The 27,892-nt window shown below is 47.8% G+C and overlaps 1 protein-coding gene across 5 annotated transcripts in view; it reads right to left on the bottom strand.

Annotated features, from left to right (window-relative positions):
• Positions 1–27,892, bottom strand: part of BPTF (bromodomain PHD finger transcription factor) — a 1,440,172-nt gene that overhangs the window by 870,737 nt on the left and 541,543 nt on the right. The gene's annotated exons all lie outside the window — the stretch shown is intronic.

The raw sequence follows: 27,892 nt of genomic DNA on the forward strand, positions 1-27,892 counted from the left end.
TATCTTAAAAATGAGTACGACCTCAACGACTCCCAACATTACCACTACATACGCCTTACTCATGCTCTGCGCTCACACATACGGACTGATACATCGATCCCGGAGTACTCCCCTATGGAAGACCGGCTCCTCCTGGATCCCATATTGGAGAAACCCACTTCCACCATCGACCGTAAGCTTATAAATAACATGCCAGATCCACTAGTGTCCCTACGGGAGAGATGGGAGGGGGACATCGGTGCCCTGTAAGATAAGGATTGGCAGGATGCCCTGCAGAGCCCCCACAAAATTGCAATTCGTGCTAGGTTCCGTCTGGTGCAATTAAAAATCCTACATAGAGTGTACTATCCCCGAACCCACCTGATCGCCTGGGTAAAGAGCCTATCCCCCCCTCTGTGCAAGGGGCTGCCGGAGGGAAGGCACATTCTATCATATCCTATGGGAATGCCCGGAGGTAGTGCCCTCCTGGACCAAAGTGATACCAAAGGGGATGATGGGTGGTGCGTTTGAGCAAATCAAACACTCACCCCAGTCAAATGATCTGGGTTTAATCCATCATCATTCTTCAGCTCACTCCACCACCCCAGTTCAGACATGGCCATATGCAAATCAGTCTGACCCTGTGCCTCATGGGAACAGTCCAGCCCGAACTGCCAAGCCATGTCTTCCCTGGACCGGAAACAAGCATTCTGGGACCGATTTCGGGTTCCTAACCCTCATCAGCCAGGCTATCTTGAATCCAGTGGCAAAGTGAGCAAGGGACCCACGTCTAGGCATACCCTGCCAACTCAGGGCGAACAAAGCGATACCAAAGGGGATGATGGACGGAGCTTTTGAGCAAATCAAACACTCACCCCCAGTCAAATGATCTGGGTTTAATCCATCATCATTCTTTAGCTCACTCCACCACACCAGTTCAGACATGGCCATATAAATCAGTCTGACCCTGTGCCTCATGGGAACAGTCCAGCCCGAACTGCCAAGCCATGTCTTCCCTGGACCGGAAACAAGCATTCTGGGACCGATTTCGGGTTCCTAACCCTCATCAGCCAGGCTATCTTGAATCCAGTGGCAAAGTGAGCAAGGGACCCACGTCTAGGCATACCCTGCCAACTCAGGGCGAACAAAGCGATACCAAAGGGGATGATGGACGGAGCATTTGAGCAAATCAAACACTCACACCCAGTCAAATGATCTGGGTTTAATCCATCATCATTCTTTAGCTCACTCCACCACCCCAGTTCAGATATGGCCATATGCAAATCAGTCTGACCCTGTGCCTCATGGGAACAGTCCAGCCCGAACTACCAAGCCAGGTCTTCCCTGGACCAGAAACAAGCATCCTGGGACCGATTAGGGGTTCATACCCCTCATCAGCCAGGCTATCTTGAATCCAGTGGCAAAGTCAACAAGGGACCCACGTCTGGGCATACCCTGCCAACTCAGGGCGAACAAAGCGATACCAAAGGGGATGATGGACGGAGCTTTTGAGCAAATCAAACACTCACCCCCAGTCAAATGATCTGGGTTTAATCCATCATCATTCTTTAGCTCACTCCACCACACCAGTTCAGACATGGCCATATAAATCAGTCTGACCCTGTGCCTCATGGGAACAGTCCAGCCCGAACTGCCAAGCCATGTCTTCCCTGGACCGGAAACAAGCATTCTGGGACCGATTTCGGGTTCCTAACCCTCATCAGCCAGGCTATCTTGAATCCAGTGGCAAAGTGAGCAAGGGACCCACGTCTAGGCATACCCTGCCAACTCAGGGCGAACAAAGCGATACCAAAGGGGATGATGGACGGAGCATTTGAGCAAATCAAACACTCACACCCAGTCAAATGATCTGGGTTTAATCCATCATCATTCTTTAGCTCACTCCACCACCCCAGTTCAGATATGGCCATATGCAAATCAGTCTGACCCTGTACCTCATGGGAACAGTCAAGCCCGAACTGCCAAGCCATGTCTTACCTGGACTGGAAACAAGCATCCTGGGACCGGTTTCGGGTTCATAACCCTCATCAGCCAGGCTATCTTGAATCCAGTGGCCACTGGAACCAAGCTATCCTGGCTGAAGAGGGGTGAAACCCCGAAACCGGTCCGAGGATGCTTGTTTTCAGTCCAGGGAGGAACTGGCTTGGCAGTTCGGGCTGGACTGTTCCCATGAGACACAGGGTCAAGACTGATTTGCATATGGCTGGGTTCAAACTGGAATGGCATGGTGGGCAAAACAAAGATGGATTTAGGCCCAGATCTCTGTACTGGGGTGAATGTATGACTGTGTTCTGTCCATCAACTGTTGTTTTTGCATTTGTCACCCCGAGTGGGACTCGTATGCCCAGATGTGGGTCCCATGCTCTCCATGCCACTGGAACCAAGCTATCCTGGCTGAAGAGGGGTGAAACCCCAAAACCAATCCTAGGATGCTGGTTTCCAGTCCAGGGAGGACCTGGCTTGGCAGTTCGGGCTGGACTGTTCCCATGAGGCACAGGGTCAAGACTGATTTGCATATGGCTGGGTTCAAACTGGAATGGCATGGTGGGCAAAAAAACAATGGATTTAGGCCCTGGATGAACTGGGGGGCCGATGAAGAGACATGATACTGGTGGCACTGGGCACGCTGATCGCAGAGAAAGATGAAGCCAGGCAGTGGAATTCCCCAGTGGGTCCATCTACAGCGGCCTGGACAAATGGCATGGATTGGTGTGCCAAGATGGCAGAGACCATATATACACTGCCAAAGGTTGTCCCTGCAAATTTGAGAGGGTCTGTCTGGAATAAACTATAATAATATCATGGACTAAGCAGATGAGGCTGAAGCGAACTTAAGACTCGGCCCTGAGCCAACAGTGGCTATAGTGAGGGTGAGGAAGGCAAGGACCAGACCATGTTTGCATCATGTATCCCAGTAGAGCAATCTGTTGTAAAGTTTGCAATAAAAGAACTAAAATTGTTTCTGTAAAAACAAAAAGTGCGCAGAACGAGAAGGATGGGAGGGTAGGTCAGGAATCAGACTAAATAGCCTCTACCAGACCAGGTGTTACTGAAGGAAAGTGATTTGCTCATCTGACAGACTCCAAGCCACAGATTCCTTATCTCAGAACTGATACAAAGCAATCTCTACCCAGAGATGGGTCTGTAGACTGTTTTAAACTAAGAAGTCCTGGAGGACTGAAGGGGCAAAATGCCCATCTCGCCAGACCAGACTGTCGAGGCAGTAACATTTGGAGATCATGAGCAGTAATGCCCACGTTGTGGCCTGACAGATGTCCAGGACAGAGACTCAACTAGCTATCACAGTGGTTGCAGCTTTAGCTCTGGTGGAATCAGCTCTTAAGGCCTTAGGTGGTCTGTTTCTTGGCCACTGCTTAGCAAATCTTAATGCATGGTTCTCTTCTGAACTGCCTTCCCTTTCTTTGCCCCGGTTAACCTAATAAATAGTTAATTGTCCTCCCGGAAATCTTTGGTACAATCAATGTACAACAATAATGCTGTATTGTGGTTGGAGTAGCCGCCAAGTCTCTTCTTTAATAAGACTTAGAGGGGGGTTGGGAGGTAAGCAGGGTCATGTTCTGCCCGACGTGGAAAGATGTGACTACCTTTGGCAAAAAGGATGTTCTAGTCCGAAAAACCAGCTTGGCTTGGAAGAATGAAGTGTAGGGAGGATTGGAGTAAAGTGACCCTTTTCGCTCACTGGTACTAATCTTGTTGATTGGAAGAGAAATTGGTCTCTGCTAACCAGGCCCCAGTGCCAGAGCTCTTTCCCTAAAAATAAGACCAATGCTAAATTGTAACCCAATTGGCAAGGGCTTTACACTTTAAGTCCCTGGTAAATGGTACCCAGGGCATGGGTACTAAAGAGGGTCCCTAAGGGCTGCAGCATGTATTATGCCATCCAAAGGGATCCACACAAACTGCATACAGACTGCCATTGCAGGGTGCGTTGAAATGGTGCAAGCAATTTCGAAAACAGGACAGTGCCCACTCCCTGTGTGAAATGCCCAAGTACACTGCGTGTGCTACATTGAAGTCACCCCTACAGCAGGCGTTGGAGCCCTAAGGCAGGGTGCATTATATTACATTTGAGGGCACATCTGCTTGAGCAGATATGCCCCTATGATGTCTAGCTCCATTGCTAGACATTGTAAGTGATCAGGAAGCCATTTTAAAGGTATGTACTAGACACTGGTCATTACGAGTTACCCACTTACTTAATGGCTTCGCTGCAGAAACTAATGTTTGGTATCAAACATCTGGTTTTAATAAATCTGTACTGATGCCAGTATCAGATTTATGAAGACATGCACCCGAAGGGCAACTTAGAGGTGCCCCCTGTATCCATACTAGTCACTTAGTGTGTTGGCTAACTTGTATCGTCCAGCCTGCCACCACAGATGAGTTTCTGACCCACTGCAGGTGAGAACCAGCGCTCTCGGAGGCCAGGAAGAATGCCTGCCCGGCAGAAGGTGATCACACCTCCTCCAGCAGGATGGATAAGGAATTTAGCATGTCAAGGCCAGAGGCTTCAAAGTCTCTGCCGTCTTTGATATGCAACCATGGCTTCCCCGCAGATCTGAGAACGCCATTCACTGCCCGGAGGACCATTTAGCACCAGAGCAGGCGGTAAATTAGATATTCAGGAGGCGTCTTATTACAGGCTAGTCACACCCTTAAGGTGGGCTACCTAAAGTGGACAGCCAGAGAACGGTTTCACCATCTTGTTTTTGGTTAAAATAGAGCATTCTGGGGTTGAGCGGATGGGTGGGGGTACTGCTGGGAGGTGGGGGGCTGAGTCACTTGAGATCTTGTTATATGCTGGAAAACGAATACGTGATCAACAGTTGCTGTATTGTACTGTGTTGAAAGAAAATAATAAAAATTGTTTAAAAAAAAAAAAATAGAGAATTCTGGGTCAGGGTTAGGCTTATTTCCCATTGAAAGTGGCCCTCTGGGGTGTAGTCAACCTTGTGGTAGGTAGACCATTGGCTACTACCATGTACTATTCTAAACACCCCCAAATTGAGTATTTAGGGGTCCCCTAACACCAGAGATACAGATTTGTCTACTTGGGAACAGAAGAAGGGCAAATAAGAGCGGTCAGCGTGAGAACGGAGGACTTAAAGCAGACTTGGCACAAAACTGTGCCTGGATGCTGGTACCTCGACAATTTTAAAGACAATCTTCCAAAAGCTGTGTATCCTTCCCAACACTTGTAGGACTGTCCAGCACTCCACCAAACATCTAGCATCTCATTGGGGTGGAAAAGCCACCCCCCTGCATCCTGCATCCGCAGACACCGACCGCACTAGTCTGGTACACCGTGCTGTTGGCCCGAGGGAGCACCACGTCAGGAGGTAGTCTTCGTGACGCTAGGAGGTCAGCCCCATTTCTCTACCGAGTTTCGAGATGCTAAACCCTCCAGGAGCTCTCCTGCACCAATACCCTGGGTACCAGAGCACCTGCACCAGACAAGGCTTGTGTTCAGCCCGGACACCACTTCCGTGGAAAACCTACCTGCACAACGAGTGACTTCAGGACGGAAGAGATCCATGACCAGAGTGTGAGAAAGTGCCCTCTTTCTTGCATGGTATGCCCCCACTTTTTACTGAATTTCTGATGTACTTTGACTAAGTGTGCCCTGGGCTCCTGCCAAACAGGTACCCAGGGCCTGTGTTCCTTCCCTAAAACTGCATTGAAGCCTAAACCCAATTGGCATCTCTGGCCACAGGTCAGCCCCTGGTAAATGGTACCATGGGTACCCAGGGCACTGTGACCAGAGAAGGCGCCAAAGGGCTGCAGCACTTATTGTACCACCCTTAGAGGCCCTGTACCCTGACACACACACACACACACACGCGCACACACACACTGCCTTTGCAAGCTGAGTGTCCAGGTGCAGATCAAAACAAAGATGACATGGCACACATCCCTGTGTGCCATGCACACAACACACTGCCCTGGCATGCATCAGTCACCCCTCTAGCTGGGTGACCCATGCCAGTGGTGAGGGTACAGGTGCATGCGCCCTGTACCCCTGCAGTGCCCAGGTCCATTCCTGGGCCCTGTAAGTTAAATGCTGCCATTAAGAGTATATGGTGCTGGGAGGCTGGCATTACGAACTCCACAACACCATAATGGCTGCACTGAAGACTGGGAAGTTTGATATCAAACTTCTCAGCACATTGAACCCACACAGATGCCAGTGTGGGATTTAATGTAAAATGCACGACAGAGTGCATCCTAGAGATGCCCCATGAAACTCGACCAACTCCCAGTGACCTGACTGAGTAGTGGCGCAGGCTGCCACCACCAGATATGTTTCTGGACCCCTGGGTCGAGAGCTTGATGCTCTCGGGGGCCTGAAACAATGCACATCCTGGGACGAGGTGCCAAGCCTCCTCCCCCAGGATGGGCAAGGCTCACGAAGGAGAAGCTTCAAAGGCATGCCGCCTTTGTGAGCTTCTCCAGACCACTTGCTATGCTCAGCAACTGGTCCTCACTGGTTCTACCCCCCCACTTTAGTCGGGAGAAACGGCGGGAAAAACAAATTGAGGAAGAGAGGTGTGCCCATCTCTGCTAACTCCACCCCTAAGGTGGGGGAGGCGAGGTGAAGCACAACCTCGAGTCCCCGCCATTTTGAGGATGAGGGACCCAGCCAACCGGGGACAGGCTCCTGCCCCCCTCACTCTGGAGAGTGGCAGAATAGGGGGTGTACCCACCCCAGGGAAGGGACCCATTGGTCCTTGCCCTTAACCTACCTGTAACGCCCCTAAATTTAGTATTTAGGGGCACCCTGAACCTTCCTTCCTCAGATCCCGATTCCGAAACTACAATAAAAACAAGAATAAAGAAGACCGGCCGTGCAGCTGATAACAAGAGGATGACACCAACTGACTTGACCCCAGCCCTACAGGCCTGTAGACCCTTGAACCTGCTCCTGCTAAACCCCGGCATCTCCAGTGGTCAGCAACCTCACAAACCCGGGAGGACCTGACTGCCTTGCTCAACTAAAGACCAGGACTCCCACAAGCAGTGGCTCTGCTCAAACATCTGCAACCCCAGGCCCCGGCCTGAAACCGCAGATCCTGCCCACTCTGCACCCGCCGAGCCCGGCCCGAGCTAAAGTGGACAAAGACCACGAGGACATCCCCCCGGCGACTGTGACCAAGAATCCAGCACCCAAGGCCTCACCTCGACGCCTGCAGCCTCAACACCAGGGACCCCTCCAACACGACCAGCAGAGGGTAAGATATCCCGACACCTAAAGACACCCCTGCACCCAGCGACCCACGGCCCCCTGTGCCCAACTCCTGGTTGTCTCTCCAACCTACAACTTCCCAACTTATCTCTCGAAGTGGTGGTCACACCTGAAGAATCACCGTCCCAGAGTTTGCAGTCTTTGTTAGTCTCGCAGCTTTCCCATTGAAATCTATTAGGCGCCCGACGGCCCACAAGCCTACTGCACCCGGCTGCCCCAGTGCCGCTGAGGGTACACCAACTACCCTTCCCCACTTGCCCTGAGTAAGTGACCAGGAGCTCTGCTCCCACAGCCGTGTGGCTTGCCCGCTAGCAGCCACCAACCAAAGGTCCCCTGCCCGCTATAGGCTAACATTGGGCCTACACTCTGTGCAACCGGCCGCCCCTGTGTCGCTGAGGGTGTAACAACTGTACAATCCTGAACCTGGGAGACCCCTGAGTCTTGCCCCAGAACCTTAACTCTGCCAGTCGAGTACTTACCTGAAAGCCGATAACTTACAGTTTCTCCATATGGTAACATTGACTGGTTTTCACTTGGAAATTCTTCAAAGTGACGAGTTTTGAAATTTTAAAATAGTCACTAAAAATCATCCGATTAACGAAAACGAAATTACTTGCCTGTTCTCAGGAGAGATCCCAGTGCTGGACTTAGGTGCCCAGCACTGACCAGAAAATTTTATTACAACTGTGATTTTCCGATAACCTGGTTTTCCTCCATAGGATAACATTGCCTGGTTTTTACCAGAAATTCTTCTATGTAAAGATTTTTGCAACATACAAATATTCCTTAAAAATCGCCTAACAAAAACGATTTCTTTCAACTGTTTACAGGAGTTGCACCAGGGCTGAATCCAGGATCCATTGCAGTTTACTTAAAAATCCCATTGAGCTCAATGTTATAGATATACAAAGTATTGTGTTGCCTATTGCAACCCCTGTAGCTTATTGCATTCAAAGTCTATTTTGTTCATTGAAAGTATTCAACAACAGCATCTTATTTTGAGAAAGTATTTTATGCAAACCTGTGGTTCTAAAATAACACAGTATATTTTTTTATACAAACAATTGGCCTAGAGTTCAATTCTGGAGTGTGTGAGACCATTTGCTGACTGTGTACATCAAATGCTTTACACTGTCCTCTGACACTGCCTTACTGCTCGACCAAGCTACCCCTTTAGAGAGTCAGGTTCTATCTAACTTTAACCTCTGGAGACTATTGGACTCTATACACACTGTACCTTATTTTGGTGCAGTAAATATAGAGCCAGTTTCTTACACAGAGTGGGCAGGCTGCCTTGTTTTTCCCTCCTCTACAGAACAGACCAACAACCGTTAAAAACCTAGACCTCCAGTGGCCAGCCAGCCAAGACCCTCTGCACAAGAGCTCCACAGCCCAGGGCAGTGACTCCTGACTGTGTCACCTTGGCATAGGGGTCTTCACAACCCCAACCCTCCATAGGTTTCTCTCAGAATTGTCCCTAAGTACCCACCTTAAAGTCTCTTTGTTTTAGGTATCATTGACTTCAACGGTGTATCGTCGAAGCTACCACCATGACCAGCATCTCTGCAACTAAACATCCCAGGGCAGGTAAACCCAAACTGCTGGTGGTTCTTTGGAGCTTAGCCTCTAAGCACCTTAGGTCCTAAAGGACACCTCCAAACACAAAGTGCAAGTATATGTTTGCTGTGCATGTTTTTCCTTCCATAGGATAACATTACCAAGTTTGAGGCTCATACCTCAAAAACAGTTTTTGAGCATTTTTTTACTGTTTTCTTGTAAAATCGATAACTCTGAAAGTACTTACCTGGTTCCAAAGATCTTGGTATTTAAATTCATATAAAAATCTATAATTTTGTAAATTGGTCTCAGATTTCTTTTTGAATGTGTATCTCATTTATTGACTCAATGTGTGCAACAAATGCTTAACATTCACCTCTGATAAGCCTAAACTGCTTGACAAAACTACTACACATAGAGTACTTGGGATTATTAAATTAAGTCCCTGTAAACCATTAGGGGTCGTCTGGACTTTTTGCGTGGTGTGTCTTTACACGAGTCCACTACAAAAAAAGCCAACTTCTTACAAGGATTAACTGAAACTGCTTGATGTTTGCTAACCCTCCTGGTAGATGTTATCGTTACAAGAAAGATGATGTTGATAGTGAGGAGCTGAACAGGGCAGCTGTGCATCGGCTCAATAGGTGAACACAAGAAAAGTGAGAACTAGATTTAATTTCCATTAGGCCATTATGAAGGGCATAGCCATATGAGGAAACATATGCTGTAAACCTTTAAGGAATCAAGTCACAACAGGTCCGTTTAACAGGAAAGGTTGGTCTGGCATCAGCAGAAAGGTGGAAATGGTGGACAGAAATCCCTTAACTGTACTCAAAGCAAAACCTTGCCGAGAATAGAACAAACAAGAGACCTTCAGACAAGGATGCAGACAGATAATCAACAGATTAAGATGTACACCAAACCACATACTTGTCCCATTGGCAGGCGTCAATGGTTTTAATGGTGGAACGCCTGGCTGCCAGAATGACATCACACGTTAGGAGGGAGATCAAACACCCTCAATGGTGACCGCTCACACTCCATGCATGAAGGAAGAGAGGTGACAGGTTCAGGTGCAGTACCCTTCCTGGTTGCCGAAGGGCCAGCCTAACTGGGGAACAGAAGCTCATGCTCAAAAGTTTGTGGTATCCATCCTCTCCATTCCCATTCCGGAGCCACTAGGATGGCTTGGGCCTGGTCATTCTTGATTTTCTAGAGAACTCTGGAAAGGAGTGGTGTAGGCAGAAATGCATCTCTGAGCGAGAGTCCGCTTGGAAACTCCAGTGTGCAGAAATGTTGACATTACGCATGCTTGGCAACGGTTAACAGATCCAACCAAGGTTCTCCCCAATCTTGGAAGAGACCTTGCAGCACCACCGGAAGATCTGCTAGGCATTGATGGCTGAGTTTGTCTGCTCTGGTGTTCAGAGAGCCCACCAAATGTTGAACTGCCAGGAATATGTCCTGAAGTTCCAACCATGTGCGGAGACCCAGAGCCTACTGAAATGTGGTCCACGATCCTGCCACGCCCTGCTTGTTGCAATACCACATGGTGGTAGCGTTGCCCATCAACATCTGAGCTAGCCTTCCCTTGAAGGACGAAAGAAAGGCTTTCAATGAAAGCCGGGTCGCTCTCAGTTCCAACAGGTTGATAAGGAACTGAGACTACGCCAGAGAGAGCAAAGTCCTCTGATCTCCACCTTTACCTTGTGGCTCCCCGACTCAGGAGTGACGCATCTGTCATCACTGTAAGCTCTGGGTGGGGAAGAGAGGTCTGCCGTTCACCCAACCATAGTCAATGAGTCACCACTGCAGGTGTATTTTGCAATTCCCTCTTATCTGGACCAGGACGGAGAGATTTTTCTGATGCTGTGCCCACTGGATCTACGAGTCCTACTGCAGAGCCCGCAGATGCCAAAATGTATGTTTTACCAACAGGATGCAGGAGGCAATGAGGTCCAGCAGCCTCAGAGGCAGTCTCACCAAAATTCATACTAGATGCTGAAACATCAGTATCATAGCCCGAATATCCTGGACTAGCTGTTCCATAGGATAAGCCTTCAACTGCATTTTATCAAGACAAAACTCCCATCAAAGGAGGCATCTGAGAGGGAATCAGGTGTGACTTTACCACACTGACAGTAAACAGAGGTCCACCATAGTCAGGAGCAGGAAGACAAATGCCTGTGGCGAGTCCGCCTTAAACCGCTAATTGTCGAGGTAGGAGACGACTAGAACCTCTGACCTCAGCAGATGAGCAGCACTGGTGAGGCCAGAGGAGAGCACAGTGAACTGAAAGTGCTTTAGGCCCACCGTGAACTGCAGGCAGCGTATGTGAGCAGGCAGGATAGGGATTTGGAAATGGGCGTCCTGCATGCTCTACGCTACCATCCAGTCTCCAGGGTCGAGGGCAGATAAGACCTGAGATAGGGAGAGCATTTTGAATTTTTCAAGAAATAAATGAGGGCGCAGGTTTAAGACAGGATGGAGGCCCCCATCATTCTTCAGCACTAGAAAGCAGAAGGAATAGTAACTACAACCTACTTCTGATGCTGGCACCCTCTTGATGGCTGCTTTGGCCAGAAGGGACAGTACTTCCTGCTGCAAGAGTGCAAGGTGGTCCTACATCAGCCGATCGGGGAACAGAGGAAGTGGCGTCAGGATCTTTTAGAAAGGGAGGGCATAACCTCATTGGACAATCTGGAATAACCATTTGTCTGTAGTGATCTGCCACTATTGAGACAGATGTCTGATTCAACCGCCAAAGAGACGAGTCCCATCAAAGGAAATGTCGATAAGGGATGCCTGGACATCCACCAAAAAGTCAGTATTCCTCAACCAGGTGTGACGTCGGAGTGCCACCGAACTAACAATAGCTCGGCCCAGTAAGTTGGTCGTATCCAACCTGCTTCTGATTATGAACTTTGCTGATTCTCACCCATCAGCAATAGCTTGGGAGAGTATGGTCCAAGCCTCATCCGGAACCACTGGCAGCAGTTGCACAAGCTTATCCCACATAGTATGGGATTAACGGGCTAATAAGAAAGCAGCGTCCACAGCCCGTAGTGCTAGGTTGGTGGAAGAGAAAATCCTCCTAACTAAGGAATCCAGCCTCCTGGATTCCCTATCCGGTGGTATGGTAGAGAACGCACCGAGAATGATCCAGGAAGTTGAGATATGGACTACTAGGCTCTCAGTGGTGGGGTGTTGGGAGAGGTAGGCTGGTTGCCCAAAAGCGGGCGATAGCAGTGAACAATGATCCTGTGCACAGGAGTGCCTGTGCAGGGTTTGGTCCAGGCCCGAGCAGAACATCAGTAAGGACATTGTCAAAGGTTAATAAGGGCTCTGAAGGAGATACCCCAGGCTGAAGAACATTGGTCTTTATCACAATCATGGGCAGCGTTAGATCCAGGACTTCAGCCTCCCTCCGGACCACCATTTCAAGAGAAGCCACTTATGCCGTGGCCACTGTGGGAAGAGAGGAGTGCAGTGTCTGGTGAGGTGTCCAGACCACTGGCATCAGTCAGGTCCTCGTACCAGTCACTGGCAATGGACTCTACCAGGGGAGTCAGTGAAGGTACAGGAATCCTCAGATCCCCTCCATTCATGTTCCTCAGCAGGCCCTTCAGGGAATTAAGGCTCCATCTCCAATTCAGGCAGTGTGGGCCTAACCAGCAAGGGACCTACGCCGGTCTGGCTTCATATCCGGAGTCACAATGGGCTAGGAGCTGAGAACGGCGCCATTGGAAGGGAACCCAGAGGAGCCCTCGAAACACCAGACAGGGCAGATACGGATCCACCAACGGATCCGGAGGGATTGACTACAGCAGAAAGCGGACCTGCCAGCGGAGCCCCAGTTGAAGCCAATTGGGCCAGAGAGGGCTCCAGAGGGGTTCAGTTACCACAAGATGAAGATTATAGCCTCATAAGTCACCCAGAGTTGGGTGGGTCTTACTTCTGCTCCGGGAAACTAGGGGAAGCGCGAAGCGGAACCAGTTTCAGATGCCAGCTGCACAAAAACAACCTTGGAGAGGGGCCAAGATTTCTGGAGTTGTTTTCTCGCGCCGTCCCAAGAATGGGGGAAGGCCAGAGAAGTCGAAGAGCATTTAGACTTTTGACTTCTTCTTATGGGACTTACCTAAAGCCCGAAAGCGTGACGAGGACCAACGTGAGCTACTCTGCGATAGGTCCAAGTTCTCCCATGCGCACAAGACCTGGAGCGGTACAGAGCTGTATGTTGAGCGGCTAAGAGCTTCATGGCCTGCTCGTGGATGGTCTTGGGGTTTATGGTCCTGCACTCTGTACACAATGTGGAGTAGTGATCACTCTCCAGGCACCACAGACACACCGAGTGGGGGTACGCCACCAACATCGGTCGATGACAGGCTCGACAAGGCTTGAACCTGGTGGGTTTCTTAATGGGACATCATTGAAACAATAGGAACAAGCATGTGCAATGCAACAAGTCTCGCATTTCTGAGTGTTTGAGCAAATGACAATGCCTTTTATTTATGTGATCCTTTCAAAACAGATAAATAAAAGGCATTGTCATTTACAATAGCAATAGCTTAAACTCCCGCAAATGCATGCTATAGATTTTTTTTTTAAAGCGTTGCAGGCAGGACAAAGCTATGTGAGAAAATAGTGCTCGGAGGCTGTAATTAAAGCTTACAGCGCAACAACACACGTAACATGGGAGGTTACAAAATGAGACAAGGTGATAGTAAGAAGGGACTACTAAGACTTTTGACCAATGAACAGCCACACTTTACAGGGGACCATGACACAAGCCAATGAAAAATGTGGGCGGAGCTTCAAGTCCCTACCTCAATACAGCATGCCTCGCAGAGCAGAACATGCGCTGTCCAGGCTCAACCTAAAAAGGCTTGCTAGTCTTTGACGAAATTTTGAAAGAATCCAGTCAAAAAGAGACTGACGGGAGCTCGACTGGATACAATCTGATGGCACAGAAAAGAAGAAATTGAGGTCAGCACACTGGGGTGATGCCTATATAAGCAACGGGGACGTCACTTCCAGCAAGCACAACGCCCTGCAGCGCTGACCAACGCCACATACTAGCGTGCTTCAATCTTTATTGGCAAGAATTAGATAAGGCAGTAGGTTGCACTCAAGGGGCTTAATGTTACCCTCCATTCCTGTACCATCCCTGCGGGTTGCATATTATGCAGGGCCTAAGGGATCTTGCTGCTCTCACAGTCAATTAGGTAATGAAAGGTCCCCAGATATTTTTTTAGCTTGACCTGGGTGGCATAAGGTCCCAATAGTGTGAGCTGTTCCTGACAGTACACAATGTTTTGTATCCAGCACTTTGCCTGTTGGAGGGAGTCGTTCCAAATGCAGTGCCACATGCCAAAGGTGCATAATATTCTTGAATTCATTTTACAATCTTGCAATTCCTAATTTTGAAATAGGCTTGCCTACATCTGGTTTTGCAAATGTAATAAATAACTTTTTCTAGTACTCCTAGTTCTGTCAATGCTATATAACAAAGCCATCTTGACATCCAGAAAATGCAAAGCTCACTCTGCATGAACGTAAGGATTTGGGAAGGAAGTTGACAAATGTATTGTTTGATTTACATGAAAGAATTATATAATCTTTGGTAAAAGAAAAAAAGAAAAAAACACAGGTGCTTGTATAAAGATTACATTATTAACCTTTGGTAATGTTCTTCCTGGTGGATACTTTAGGCGCATATTCCTCACCTTAGGCTAGAAACCACAAGGGCACACAAAAGTTGGAGATCCTGTGGAATGGACTCAAACCAAAAAGTCTTGGAAACCCATTTAAACCTATGCAAAGTGTTCTTCCGACCGACCTGGCTACAATGGAAGTCATCCTTCATGGACATATTCACCAATGTGCCAATGTTGCTGATTGGCAAATAGCAATGAAAGGCACACCTCACACCTCACACCAACACAATAGCGCTCTTGGCCCTTGAAGAATGGGCCATTGTGAGAAAGCGCCCTCTTTCTGCCTGGTAGCCCCCACTTTTTGCTGAACTGCTGATGTGCTTTGACTGCGTGTGCCCTCGGCTCCTGCCAATCAGGTGCTCAGGGCCTATGTTCTTTTCCTAAACCAGCATTAAAAACAAAACCCAATTGGCATCTCTGGCCACAGGTCAGCCCCTGGTAAATCGTACCACAGGTACCCAGGGCACTGTGACCAGGGAAGACCGCTAAGGGCAGCAGCACTTATTGTGCCACCCTTAGAGGCCCTGTACCATTACACTCACACACTGCCTTTGCAGGCTGCGTGTCTTGGTGCAGAACAAAGTGAAGAGTCGACACGTGTCACATCCCTGTGTGCCATGCCTACAACCCACTGCCCTGGCATAGATCAGTCACCCCTCTAGCTGGGTGCCCTATACGAGTGGTGAGGATACAGGTGCATGAGCCCTGTACCCCTACAGTGTCATTGTCCATTCTTAGACATTGTAAGTGCAGTGCTGCCATTAAGAGTATATGGTGCTGGGAGTTTGTCATTACGAACTCCACAGCATCATAATGGCTACACTGAAAACTGGGAAGTTTGGTATCAAACTTCTCAACACTTTAAACCCACACTGATACCTTTGTGGGAATTATTGAAAAATGCAACAGAGGACATCTTAGAGATGCCCCCTGAAAAACGACTTACCATTAGTGTCCAAGCTGAGTGGTTGCTTTCAGCTGCCACCACCAGACATGTTTCTGGACTCCTGGGTCGAGAGCCTGCTGCTCTCGGGTTCTTGAAACAATGCACATCCTGGGATGGGCAGGGTCCACCAAGGGGAAGCTTTAAAGGCTTGCCGCCTTTGTGAGCTTCCCCAGGCCACTTGCTGCTTTAAAAAACGAGTGAGGAAGAGAGGTGTGCCCACATCTGCCAACTTCACCCCTCAGGTGGGGGAGGCGAGGCGAAGCACAACTCTCATTCCCTGCCATCTTGCAGATGGAGGGACTCAGCCAACCAGGGAAAGGCTTATGCCCCCCTCCCACTGGAGGGTGGCATAAAAATAGGGGGTGTATCCACCACAGGGAAGGGACCCATTGGCCCCAGCCTTTTACCTATCTGTAAAGCCCCTAAATCTAGTATTTAGGGGCAACCCTGAACCTTGCTTCCTCAGACAAGAAACCAGAAGTAGAAAAGAAGAAGAAGGACAGAACAGCTGTGCCGAAGCTAATAAGAGGAGGACGTCCCACTGACTTGGCCCCAGCCCTACCCGCCTGTCCCCACTTCGAACCTGCTACAGTGAAATCCCGGTGTGTCCTGCAGCCAGCAACCTCGAGAAACCCGGAGGACCTGCCTGCCTTCAATCCCAAAGACTGTCTGCCGTGAACACCGGATTTGTTCAAACAACAGACTCCAGCTCCGCAAGGATCCATGAGTTTGCACCACTCCGCACCCAACGCCCACGGCCCGAGTTCGAGTGGCCCAACACCCGAGAAGGTCTCCCCGGCGATCCTGACCCAAGATCCGGCAACCCCATACCTGCCTCCAGCAGATGCCTGCAGCCTCAAACCGGAAGGTCCCCTCACCCGCCACCATGAGCTGGTAAGAAGATTTGACCCTAAAAGGCACCCCTGCACCAGACGCCCCACGGCCTTGGGTGGACCAACCAACGGTGCCTAACCAACCCCCAACATCCGAACTTACCTCTCCAAGCGGTGGTCGAACCCAAAAGACCTTTGTCCCCGAGCCTGCAGTGCTTTCGCAAACCGGAGACTCCCCATTGAAAGCTAGAAGGTTTCTGACGCCTAAACAGCACTCTGAACCCGGCCGCCCCAGTGCCACTGAGGGTGCATCTTTTGTGCTGGCCTAAACCCCTATTTGCCCTGAGATTAAGTCCAGGAGCTTTGCTCCCACATCCCACAACCTAGTGGTCTGCTCATCAGCAGCCACCAACAGGAGGTACCCCTATCCCCCACTGGACAATATTGGGCCTCAGCACTCTGCACCCGGCCACCCTAGTGACGCTGAGGGGGTAACAAGAGTGCATCCTTGACCCTGGGGACCCAGAGTCTTGAAATCTTGAGGGTCTCAGGACCACAGAGACACCATCTGCTAACTTGAGCCCAGGCTGGGGAGCTCAGGTGCAGAGGTGGTTTGTCCGACAGGTCGGTGAGCTAGAGGCTTTCTCGGTTCTTGGTGTACCCGCATTAGAGGGAAAAGAAACACAGCAGGGCCACTCTGTGTGAGGTGCTGGCCTCTCTTGAAGTCCCTCGATGTGCAGGTGAGTTTTGGCTGAGGTGGTGGTTTGACTGAACACAAACGAGCCTTGGTGTTTGCAAAGGGTTCTGATACCTCGGGTGTTGCTGCTGGGCAGCTCCTGGGGTTCATGGTGTGTCTAAACTTGGAGGAGAGACAGATCTGACCTCCTGGAGCAACGAAGACCTCTTTCTGCAGTGCTGCTCCCTCAGTGGGCCCAAGGGTCGACAACACGCTGGTCAGTGTCTGCTGGTGCAGTGAAATGACTCTTCCACTCCGAGGGAGATGTTCCTGGGTCGATGAAGTTCTGGCCAGACTTTCAAGCATTTGGGGACGCTGTTCCGCTTCTGGACGAGTCAGTGTCGGTGATTAGCGAGAGAGCAGCAGCCAGGTAGGATTTTGCGCCAAGTTGGGCGCTGGTCCACAGTTCTGACAACTTCTGCTCTTCTTTGTCCTTTTTTCAGGCAAACTAATCTGCATTCCTAGTGTCAGGGGGCCATCTAAATACTATATTTAGGAGCATTAAGGGGAGGGAACGGTAGTAACGAATGGACTACTTACCTCTGGGGTCACTACACCCCCTATATGACCACTTCATGTGGGGAGTGGGCATAACCCTGTCCTAGAGTTTCTAATTCCACCAAAAAAAAAGGATGGTGGATCCCTTCTTTTTGTGGAGCACATCAGGTAGCCCACCTTAGGAATGTGATTACCTTGGAGGTGCAACACCACTACTGCATAGCTAATTTCATGCCTATCCTCGTACCAAATGGGCCTCAGGGCAAGGGGTGTTATCTCCCAGGTCTGGTTAAAGCCGCGGTCACATATCAAAGGTGGCAGGGGCTTTGAAGCCCTTTGCCTTGATATGGTAAATCACTTGCCATCCTGCTGAAGGAGGTGTGAACACCTTCCTACAGAGCAGGCATTGTTTCTTGACATCAGAGAGTGCAGGCTATCACCTGCAGGGAGTCCAAAACATGTCTGTGGTGGCAGGCAGGACAATACCAGTCAGCCAGCACACTAGATACTGGTAGGTTTTTCAGGGGACACCTCTAAAGTGCCTTCTGGGTGCATGTCATAATAAATATAGTACTGAAAACAGTATAGATTTATTAAGACAAGATGTTTGATACCAAACACCATAGGTTTCAGTAAAGCCATCATGTAGCTGGGGAACTCTTAATGATCACTGCGCAGTACAAATACTTAAGATGGCTTCCCTGCTCACTTGTACCATCTAGTAATTGATTTAGAGAGTTAACGGGCATAGCTTCTCATGCAGATATGTCCTCACATGTAATATAATGCATTCAGCCTTAGGGCTACAAGCCCTACTGTAGGGACAACTTCCATATATTATATACAGTGACTTAGGCATGGGACACAGTGAGTGTGCCATGTCATGTTTTCACACACTACTTGCACCATGTCATGCAGCCTGTATGCTCCTTGTATGGCGGTCCCTTAGGGCGGGATAATACATGATGCAGCCCGTAGGTAACCTCTTTAGAACCCATGCCCTAGGTACAAGGGGTGCCATTTACTAGGGACTTACAGTTTGTGCTAAAGTATCTGACAAATGTAGTACATTTAGACCATTTGACCTTATTTTTAGGCAAAGAGCACTGGCACTGCGGCCTGGTTAGCATGGACCTAGTGCACTTCGGGCAAAAAACATCAGTACCAGTGGCAAAAAGTGGGGGAGAACGTGACAAAATGGGGCTCTTTCCTACAATTGCTGTGTCTCTCTCTCTCTCTGCTTCTGGGCCACATGACTGCTTGCAGGGAGGCACCAAAGATATAATGCACTGCAGAGCAAAATTGTTAAAATGTAGATGACTAAAATTGCTCTGCATGGTCTCCAAAATTAATAAAGGTTAAAACGGGTCACTTCTGCTGTAAAGCACTAAAAGGCATACTTTCCCTCTTACATAATGTTACTGGGTTTATACTTGTGCTTTTTGAACAAATGTTGCAAAAATGATTGCTTGGCTTTGAATTGTTGATAAGTATATGGGTTAGGAGGGTCATGGAATTGCCAATGTATCAAATTGGATGACAGTAAGAAAAGATAATGAATTTTTCATATGTATGGACTGAACAAGTTACTTGCCTTCAGTAACAATCTTTCTGGTCGATACTCTAACCGTAGATTACTCACAATGTGAATATTCTGAAGGCATCAGACTGGATTCAGAAACTTTAAAGCAGTACTCCAGCGCACCAGTAGATTGTGCCTTGTGGGTCCACACCAACATTGTTCAGTTCTGGAAGTGATGAGTGGAACTGCATATAAGCGCTACCCAAGCAAGCTGATGTCAGTTACTTTCCTAGGCTGTCTGCACCCTCACACACACAGTCAGAGTCTTTCAGCAAATTGGCTTGACCAGTGCGCAGATCTCAAGACCGGGACCATTTGAAATGGAGAAAGAGCCCACTTCACAAAACAGGGAGGCAGAAGGGTCTGTAAGGAATCTGCAGTTAGAAAGTATCCACCAGAAAGATTGTTACTTAAGGTAAGTAACTTATTCTTCTTGCGTATACTTCTAACCAGATTCCTCACGTAGCAAATAGATGTAGCGCTGGACCTACCAAGGAAGCGAGTCTGTGAATGGTCTCATACCAAAATGTCCTGCAGGACCAAGCAGGCAAAATGCCCTTCTTGACGGACCTAACTGTCGAATCAATAGTGCTTCATGAACCTATGTACCGAAGCCCACGTAGCCGCTTGCCTAATGTGCAGGGTAGGTACTCTGCATGCTAACGCAGTGGTACTAGCATTAGCACTTATGGAATAAGCCTGTAAGCCTTCTGGAGGCTGCTTTTCTGCCAGTGCAAATCAGATCTGTATGTAGAAAACAATCTATCAGGAGATGGCCTGTTTTTGCACTGCCTTGACTTTACATTGTGGTACAAAAGGGGGTGGTGATGGACGGAGCATCAGAACCAATCAAACGCTCACACCCAGTCAACAGATCTGGGTTTGATCCATCACCGTTCTTTAGCCCACTCTGCCACCCCAGTTCAGACATGGCCATATGCAAATCAGTCTGACCCTGTGCCTCATGGGAACAGTCCAGCCCGAACTGCCAAGCCATGCCTTCCCTGGACCGGAAACAAGCTTCCTAGGACCGGTTTCTGGCATTTCAGCCAGGCTTGCTTGAATCCAGTGGCAAAGTGTGCAAGGGACTCACGTCTGAGCATACCCTGCCAACTTATGGCGAACAAAGCGGTACAAACGGGGGTGGTGATGGACGGAGCATCAGAACCAATCAAACACTCACACCCAGTCAACAGATCTGGTATGACATTGTTCTGCATTCTGTCCATCAATTGTTGACTTTACATTGGCCAGGCGAACCCCACAAAGAGATGATCGTCCATCTAATTATCTTTGGAGCGATTAATATGAAAGCCAAGAGTCTAAATAAAAAAGTCTCTCTTCTTCTTAGAAGGATGAGGTGAGGCAAAGAATGCCAGAAGGATGATGGCCTGCCTCACATCAAATGGTGTCCACTAGAAGCTCAGGTTCTTGACACCAACTTATCTAGGGAGAATGCGGTTTAAGGCGGGTTGACTTGCACTCCTAGTTGATGTTATGGCAATGAGAAGGACCGTTTTAAACATCAGAAGGCTTAATGGACAACTATGTAGCATCTCAAAAAGGCTGCATATAAAAAAAAGATGAGACTCATGTTCAACTACCACTGTTCTGTGTTCCAGTTAGGTCTAGAGGGAAACACTGCCATTTTTACATGTACACACGTTTCTTTCCAAAGTTGACTTCACTCTTACACAATGACTTTTGCCACATATTTGCAAATGTGACAGTCCGGATTATTTTCTAGGAAACTATAATTGGTTACAAACCAACTTCGCAAGAACACTATCATGATACCTTGACACATCATGTATAAGGTTAACACATATATTGCCCAAATGTGATTACTGGTTTCGTACATATGGTGACAGAGCCACCTATAACCCACACAATGGCGGCCTGATCAAGCTCTCGACACAAGACAAGGATGCCTTTTGTTATAAACATCGGTTTGCGGGTGCTGGCAGGGGAGCGCTTTGCTATCATTGGCGAGGCCTCTCTACATGCTGATGCTTCGGCCTAGCAGCCTGCTGTTATCTCTACAAGGGGTGTCCAGCTCATGACCACGACAGGGCCCTACATTCTTTCCCTTCAGGTAACGGGCTGGGATCATCCAGTACGGGATTCTTGGCAGAACACACACGCCCCAGACTCTTAGGTTAGGGGACGCATAGTAGGGAGTATGCCAGATTTCTATATTGTTTTATATGCTTGCATATATAAATTGTTTTAGCACGATGGTGGAACTTTTCATTCTGTTCACTTTCCTAATACTTCTAATAACTTTCATTTCCCTCTGTCCATTAATCATTGCAGCACATATATTTTATACAAGAATCACGTTGGTTCAAAAAATATTTAAAATGTTCCACTGTGTACTCTTTGTATATTTCTCTGAGAGAAAGAGAGCACGAGAGACTGAGCAAAAGGGTTCTAGATCTGTTACCACAATTCCTGGGGGATCAGGGTCGTCATATTCAGTGGTTACCAGAACAATTTGCTACCCGTCTAGAATTATGGAGGCTCATGGTGGCACTATGAGCTAGCTGGCCTATAGGACGACATATCCCGAGGGGGTGCATGGAATCATTCTGGCACCATCATCCCAACAGTTATGCGGTCCACAAACGCGCACTTCATACCACAGAGTGAAAACCAAACAGCACCACTGTGGCATCCCAAAGGGTATCGGCGAAAACAAGTGTTGCAAACCTTTAAAAAATCTCACCACAATAGGTGACTTGAATAAAGAACGCTAATCAGCAACCACAAGGAAGCTGAAAGAGTCAATAGCCCATGACTGTGCTCAGAGCAAGTACTTGATGGGCCAGAGACAAAACAAACAAAACTTCAAACAACTTTGCTTGCAGGGGATCAATTTGACAGATGCTGCACCAAGCCACACATTTGTCCCAATGGCTGGAGTGCACTAATTTTGTAGAAGGACTCTTTAGCCCCAAGATTACATCGACGGTCACAGGAGGAAGATCGATGGAGATCAACAGCTGTTGCTCAATCTACAAGCATAAAGATGCAAATTGTGCAGGCACAGGTGCAGTACCCTGCCCTGTTGTGACAGAAGATCCGTTTCAATAAGTCGCTTGATTGGAGGAGAGATGCTCATGCCAAGGAGTTCTGGGTTCCACACTCCCAGTGCCACTAGGATAACTTCAGGCAACTCATGGCAGGAGAGATTGAAGTGGGAAGGCGTACAGTAGTCCTGAGCCCCACTCTATACGGAATGAATTTCTGAGTAAGAGGCGCCTTGGAATCTCCAGCACGAAAAAGTGTTGATATTGTGCATTCGTTGCAGTGAAGAAAAGATCGAGCTAGGGTTCTCACCATTGATGGAAGAAGCCCTGAGTCACCTCCGGGTGTAATTGCCATTTGTGATCCACTAGAAGTCAGCAGCTGAGTTTGTCTGCCCTGGACTTTATAGATCCTGCCAGGTAAATCACTACTTCCAGAGGTGTAGATCCTCCTGCAAAGGACCCGAGACTCTACCCCCACTTGTTCCAGTACCACAAAGAGGTGGTGGTGTCTGTGGGCACCTGCACTAGCCTTGCTCTGATGGTGGGCAGGAAGACCTTCAACGTCAAGCGAATCGACCCTCAGCTTCAACAAATTGATGCAGAATTGAGATTCCACCAGAGGCCTCTGATGTCCACCGCTCCCAGATGGCTTCTGAAACACAGAAGTGATGCATCTGTCACCACGGTCAAATCAGGGTGGGGTAGGGTGAGAAGTCTGCCATTTACCCAGTCATGGTAGAGTTTCCCCCACTGTAGATCTTCTGCAGTCTCCGTTGAAAAAAACTGAAGATCCTGCATGTGCCATCTGGTATATTTAAGCAGCAGGATGTCAAAAATCCCAGCAGCCTCAGAGTCATCAGCACTGAGATCCAGGATAGAGGATAAAACATCGGGATCATGTCCTGGACACTCCACTCCAGGATAAAGGCACAAACCCATAAAAATCCATAATGGCTCCAATGAATCAGAGCATCAGCAAACAAATGAGGTATGACTTTAGGGATATGGAAATAAGCTTGCTGTAGGTCCTACACTACCATCCAGTCGCTGGGCCAGACAGGAAATGGGCTAGCATGACAACTTTTAATTTCCTTCCACAAGATGGTGTTGAGAGGGCAGAGATCTAAAATAATACGACTGCCTTCATCCTTCTTAGTCTCCAGGAAGTAGTGGGAGTAATACCCTGTTTCTTCTTCCGAGGCCGGTACCATCTCTGTGGCCCCACTAACCAAAAGAGCCTTCACTGTACAGACAGGTAGTTCTCCGCCTAGACTGGACAAAATGGTATTATATGGGAATTAATTATTACAAAGTTAATTTCCACCTTCCAAATCTGAAGTAGTCACTGGTGATGTACTTAATTATACCAGCTGGGAGGACGCTCGCAGAACGGCACTTCGCCGACGTAGCCGGCTTCCTTTTTCTGAGATTCCAGGCAAGTATAATTAGTAAGTTCCGTTGACCAGGGACAGCATCACTCGGAGCATTCCCGGCACCCTGTTACAACCCATATGCTTTCATCCACGAATCAAAGGCTCCATACCTCCCTTGTGTACTCATCGCATCGCTGGTGAGGGATGGTTTCAGACCATGACTTCCCCTGCGTCTGCCTTGGAACTGGCACACCAGAATTATAGCCGATTCCATTTTGACCCCCCATACCTGAAAATGAGGGGGGGGGGGCACATTCTATTCTGCTTTGGCTCCACCCAGATTTGGTCTGCTTGTTCTTTCTTCCAGTGTCCTGAAAGGCTCTGAATCTTAAAGGGCAAAAAACTCGTCAACACCACCATCTGGAGGAGTCTCCTTTTTCTGTTTGTAAATCTCTCAAAAGATAACTCTGCGGACACACACTAGGAAACAGAGGGCAAATTTGTCCTCCGTGGGTGTTCCCTTTATGGACTACCTCCTGGATGGACTGTGCAATAATTAGGAAGCAAAGCCATAATAGGTACAAACAACTGGAATACTGAAAAAAGCTTCTAGTTGCTACGAAAATTGTAAAAGTCAGAATGTGTACAGCACAGTGTGATCTTTCTTTGTATTATTGTTTGTTCATTTTGTGTAATTTACATATAAATTGTATGCCATGCGTGCTAAATAAATCAGAATAAATAATGTTTTTTTTATTTTTTATAATCAAACACATCACCAGTGACCAATTTAGATTTTCACTGTGGAAATTACCTTTATAATAATTAATTCCCATATAATACAATTTTCTCCAGTCTAGATTGTTCCTTGCCCCGGTATTGTGGGTTCATTTGGGCAATCCCCCATATGTGAATACAGGTAGTCCTCCACAAGCAGCCTTGATGGGAGGTGTATGGTACAGGCTGGTGGAAAGAAATGACAGGGTGTAGCCCCAATGTACAATTTGGAGAACCCACTTGTCTGATGTGATGTCTTGTCATCCTTGAAGGAAGTATTGGATCCTACAACCGGCAGGTTGGCTGTGGGCTTGCAAGGACACACTTAAGTGGTTTTGTGGATGCAAATGCTTAGGTCCGTAAGCGGGTGGCAGGGGACTGAGGTTTGATAAATCATTCTGGGTCGAATGTGTTTTGTCACCAAAAAGGCGAGAGCCATCTAATAGCATGACCTACAAAGATGCCTGAACATCTTGGGAGAAGCCCTTAGACCTCATCTAAACATGGCATTAATGTGCTGCACTTTTACCTATTGACCAACATAAGGAGTCAGTCATAGCCAAACCAGACTGAATTACAAACTTTGATGCATCACAGACATTCTGGGTACCTCAGGTCAGGGACATACTGTGGTTGAATGCAGCTGCAGGCAATACTTGGGTCACTGTGTCTTATAGGGCATGGGAGTAACTGCCTTAACAATAGCTGGCATTTACTGAACTGAGAGAATTGCTTCTGGAAGAAGAAATGTGTTTGCCAAACGTCTCTTTTCTTTTAGACTTGTGATCAGGTAGGGTGATGGAAAGGGTGTTGAAATGTACCTTTCTAGTGGATGTCTACACCACCAAACACTCTGGTATAGAATGTTGTGAAACAGAAACAGGGTTATCTGGTGCTGGACAATGGCGCAGAGTGAAATGCCTGTTAACTGGTGGGTCCTGGACATTGTTTCACCCAAGTAGTTATCTTTAATGAGGAATGGTAGTAAGGCTTCTGTGTGAGCTTGATCAGGCTGGAGTACCTCTGTCAAAAAAGTCTTCAGCACCACAGTAGACAGCTATAGGTCCAATACTGTGCCGCCTGTCACATAACAGGGAAGGAAGCACTTTTCTCAGCAATAGGCTAGGAGGCAAAACAGGCCAGTATCTTGAGAACTATTTAAGCAACTGGCATTGACTGCGATGATGATCTGCAGCGGGAACAACTTTGGGAGCAGGAGCGGGACCTTCCTATCGACTTCCACCACTCAAGGCATGGAGTATTCAGAAGTTTGGTTATTTACAGCTTCGCCTCGTGGTGCCACATGGCCTCTGGATTAATCTGTGAGCAGTCGTCAATTGCCACAGAATTGTACTCCAAGCCCAGGCGCCATAAGCATACTTCATGAGGGGCTGTCATGGACATCTGTTTGCAACAGTACCTACACAGGTTGAACACTGCTGTTTTAAGGGGTGACATTTTCCCTTGCACAATGTGTAACATTTTCGAAAAAGGTCTGTAAAATCCAAGGAGTAGCACGAGATAAGCGTCTGAAGGTGTTGAGTGAGAGGAATTGAAGTCAGAGCCCAAAGGTGGTTGTTATATGCTCATCACTTTAAGAGCAGAATGATGACAGCGCAGAGCTGCACAGCGCCACCTACCGGCACTCAGGTGTACTGCTTTAAAGTTTCCAGATCCAGTCTGACACCTGGGGAATAATCATAATAAGAGGAATCTGCGGTTAGATTTATCCATCAGAAAGTGAAGTTTACTGGGACTGTGGACTAAAGTAGTATGTAAAGACAAGTAACTTCATATACATGTAGATTCCAAATCTTTTGAATTTTTTCAAGTACCAGATAAGATCCTGAAATTTTGAAGTCGTTCTCCTGCACCAGTAACTACCACTCAGGTCCGTCTCAGTGTCCGGTACAACTCTGGACATGTTATCACAGAGCCATATATGGCCAACCAGGTGCCCTGGTGTCATTTACTATTCCATTTTTTACTAGCCCTTAGAGGCAGAGGCAAGGACAGCAGCAATTCATCAGTGGATATGCAATGCTACAATCTAATTTCGATCCTTATTAAAGAGCCGACTTTGACCACCTTTCCAAAGGGTAGGATAGGTGAGGAATCTGCAGGTAAAAAGAGTATCCACACAGAAAGATCGTTACAAAGGGTAAGTAACCTGTTCATCTGATGGTTACTTCTACAAACAGATCACTCACCTTTTGAATATAAACCAAAGTAATGCCCCTCTCAGGTGGTGAATCTGAAGGAATGGTCACACCAGAAAGACCTGGAGCACCGAACAAGTGAGATGTTTATCTATTCATACTTCAGAAGTCAACCAGTAATGCTTAGCGACCATGTGCAATTAAGCTGAAGTTGCGCCCCCGCATATTTCTGCAATTGGCACCCCTCTTCCCACTGCCCATACCCCCACCCTTTCATTTTGCCTCCCCTAGGCAATGCCAAAGTCAGACGCACTAATAACTTCGGAAGGTTCCTTTCTGGATGGGGCATAACAGATCTCAAAGTACAATCCACCTACAAAGCGCTGCCCACTGGATCAGAAATCATCAGTCCTGTCAATATAATAGCTTACTGCACTCCAAAGGTCTAGCCTATACGGCCTCCTATTTTTTATGGCGGGCTAGGATGGAAGGAAAAACATGGAGAAAATTAAGGCCCCTTAGTTCTCAGAACAAGCATGTCTGGGTAAAAACATGTGGAGAAGGGCCGGACACACAGCACGTGCAACTCACCAATGCACCATGCCAAACTAATGGCCAGCGAAGGAGGTTAAGACCAGGCTAAGGTCAAACTGAGGCATAATTAAAAAGGTGAAGGCATAAACATGACGGCCCCTTCAAAATCCTCATAACAATTGGGAACTTCAATAGAGAGGGGTTGGTCTGGCACACAAGGCTTCAACATAACTGTTAAATATACCCACTGTAAAACCTTTATGGGTCAATAAAAGCGCAAAGTGCGAAACATCAGAAATATGTTCCTTCAGAGAAACAATGACAGCCCTTTCACCCCAAACAAAATGTTTCTACCACCCAGTGTACACAGACTTTAAGGAGGGCCAACATAATGAAAGGATGTCATCGACAACCTCAGGCGGTAGCTGAAATGCTCAAGCAGTTCACAGCTAAGTGTAAAATGCAGTGCTGTGCTTGCTCTACAAGGTAGCAAAAAATAATGGGTGATATAATTAAGCAATATGGTAGTCCAACTGGACACAATACATGCTTGAAGGCATCTCAAAAGCTGACAAATATGAACCGTTATGACTCCTAATTCACAGGGCCCAAAAATACATATTCTTATTGTCAATAATTTTCTTCTGTATTTTAGTTCTCTCACTCTCACTACAGCTAATCCAGAATGCTGCTGCCAGAATGATTTTTATGATTCCATGAAGAGCAGGATTACTGCCTACATGAAGAGCCTACAATGGCTCCCAATCAAACAGCGCATATTTAAAACTTGCGATCGAATTGTTAAGATACAAAAGAGGATGGCGCCTGACTCCTTAAGAGATTGTATAGTCAGATATTCTCCAAGGAGAACTCTCCGCTAAACT

Source organism: Triturus cristatus, chromosome 7 (assembly GCF_964204655.1).
Source record: "Triturus cristatus chromosome 7, aTriCri1.1, whole genome shotgun sequence".
NCBI classification, from domain to species: domain Eukaryota; kingdom Metazoa; phylum Chordata; class Amphibia; order Caudata; family Salamandridae; genus Triturus; species Triturus cristatus.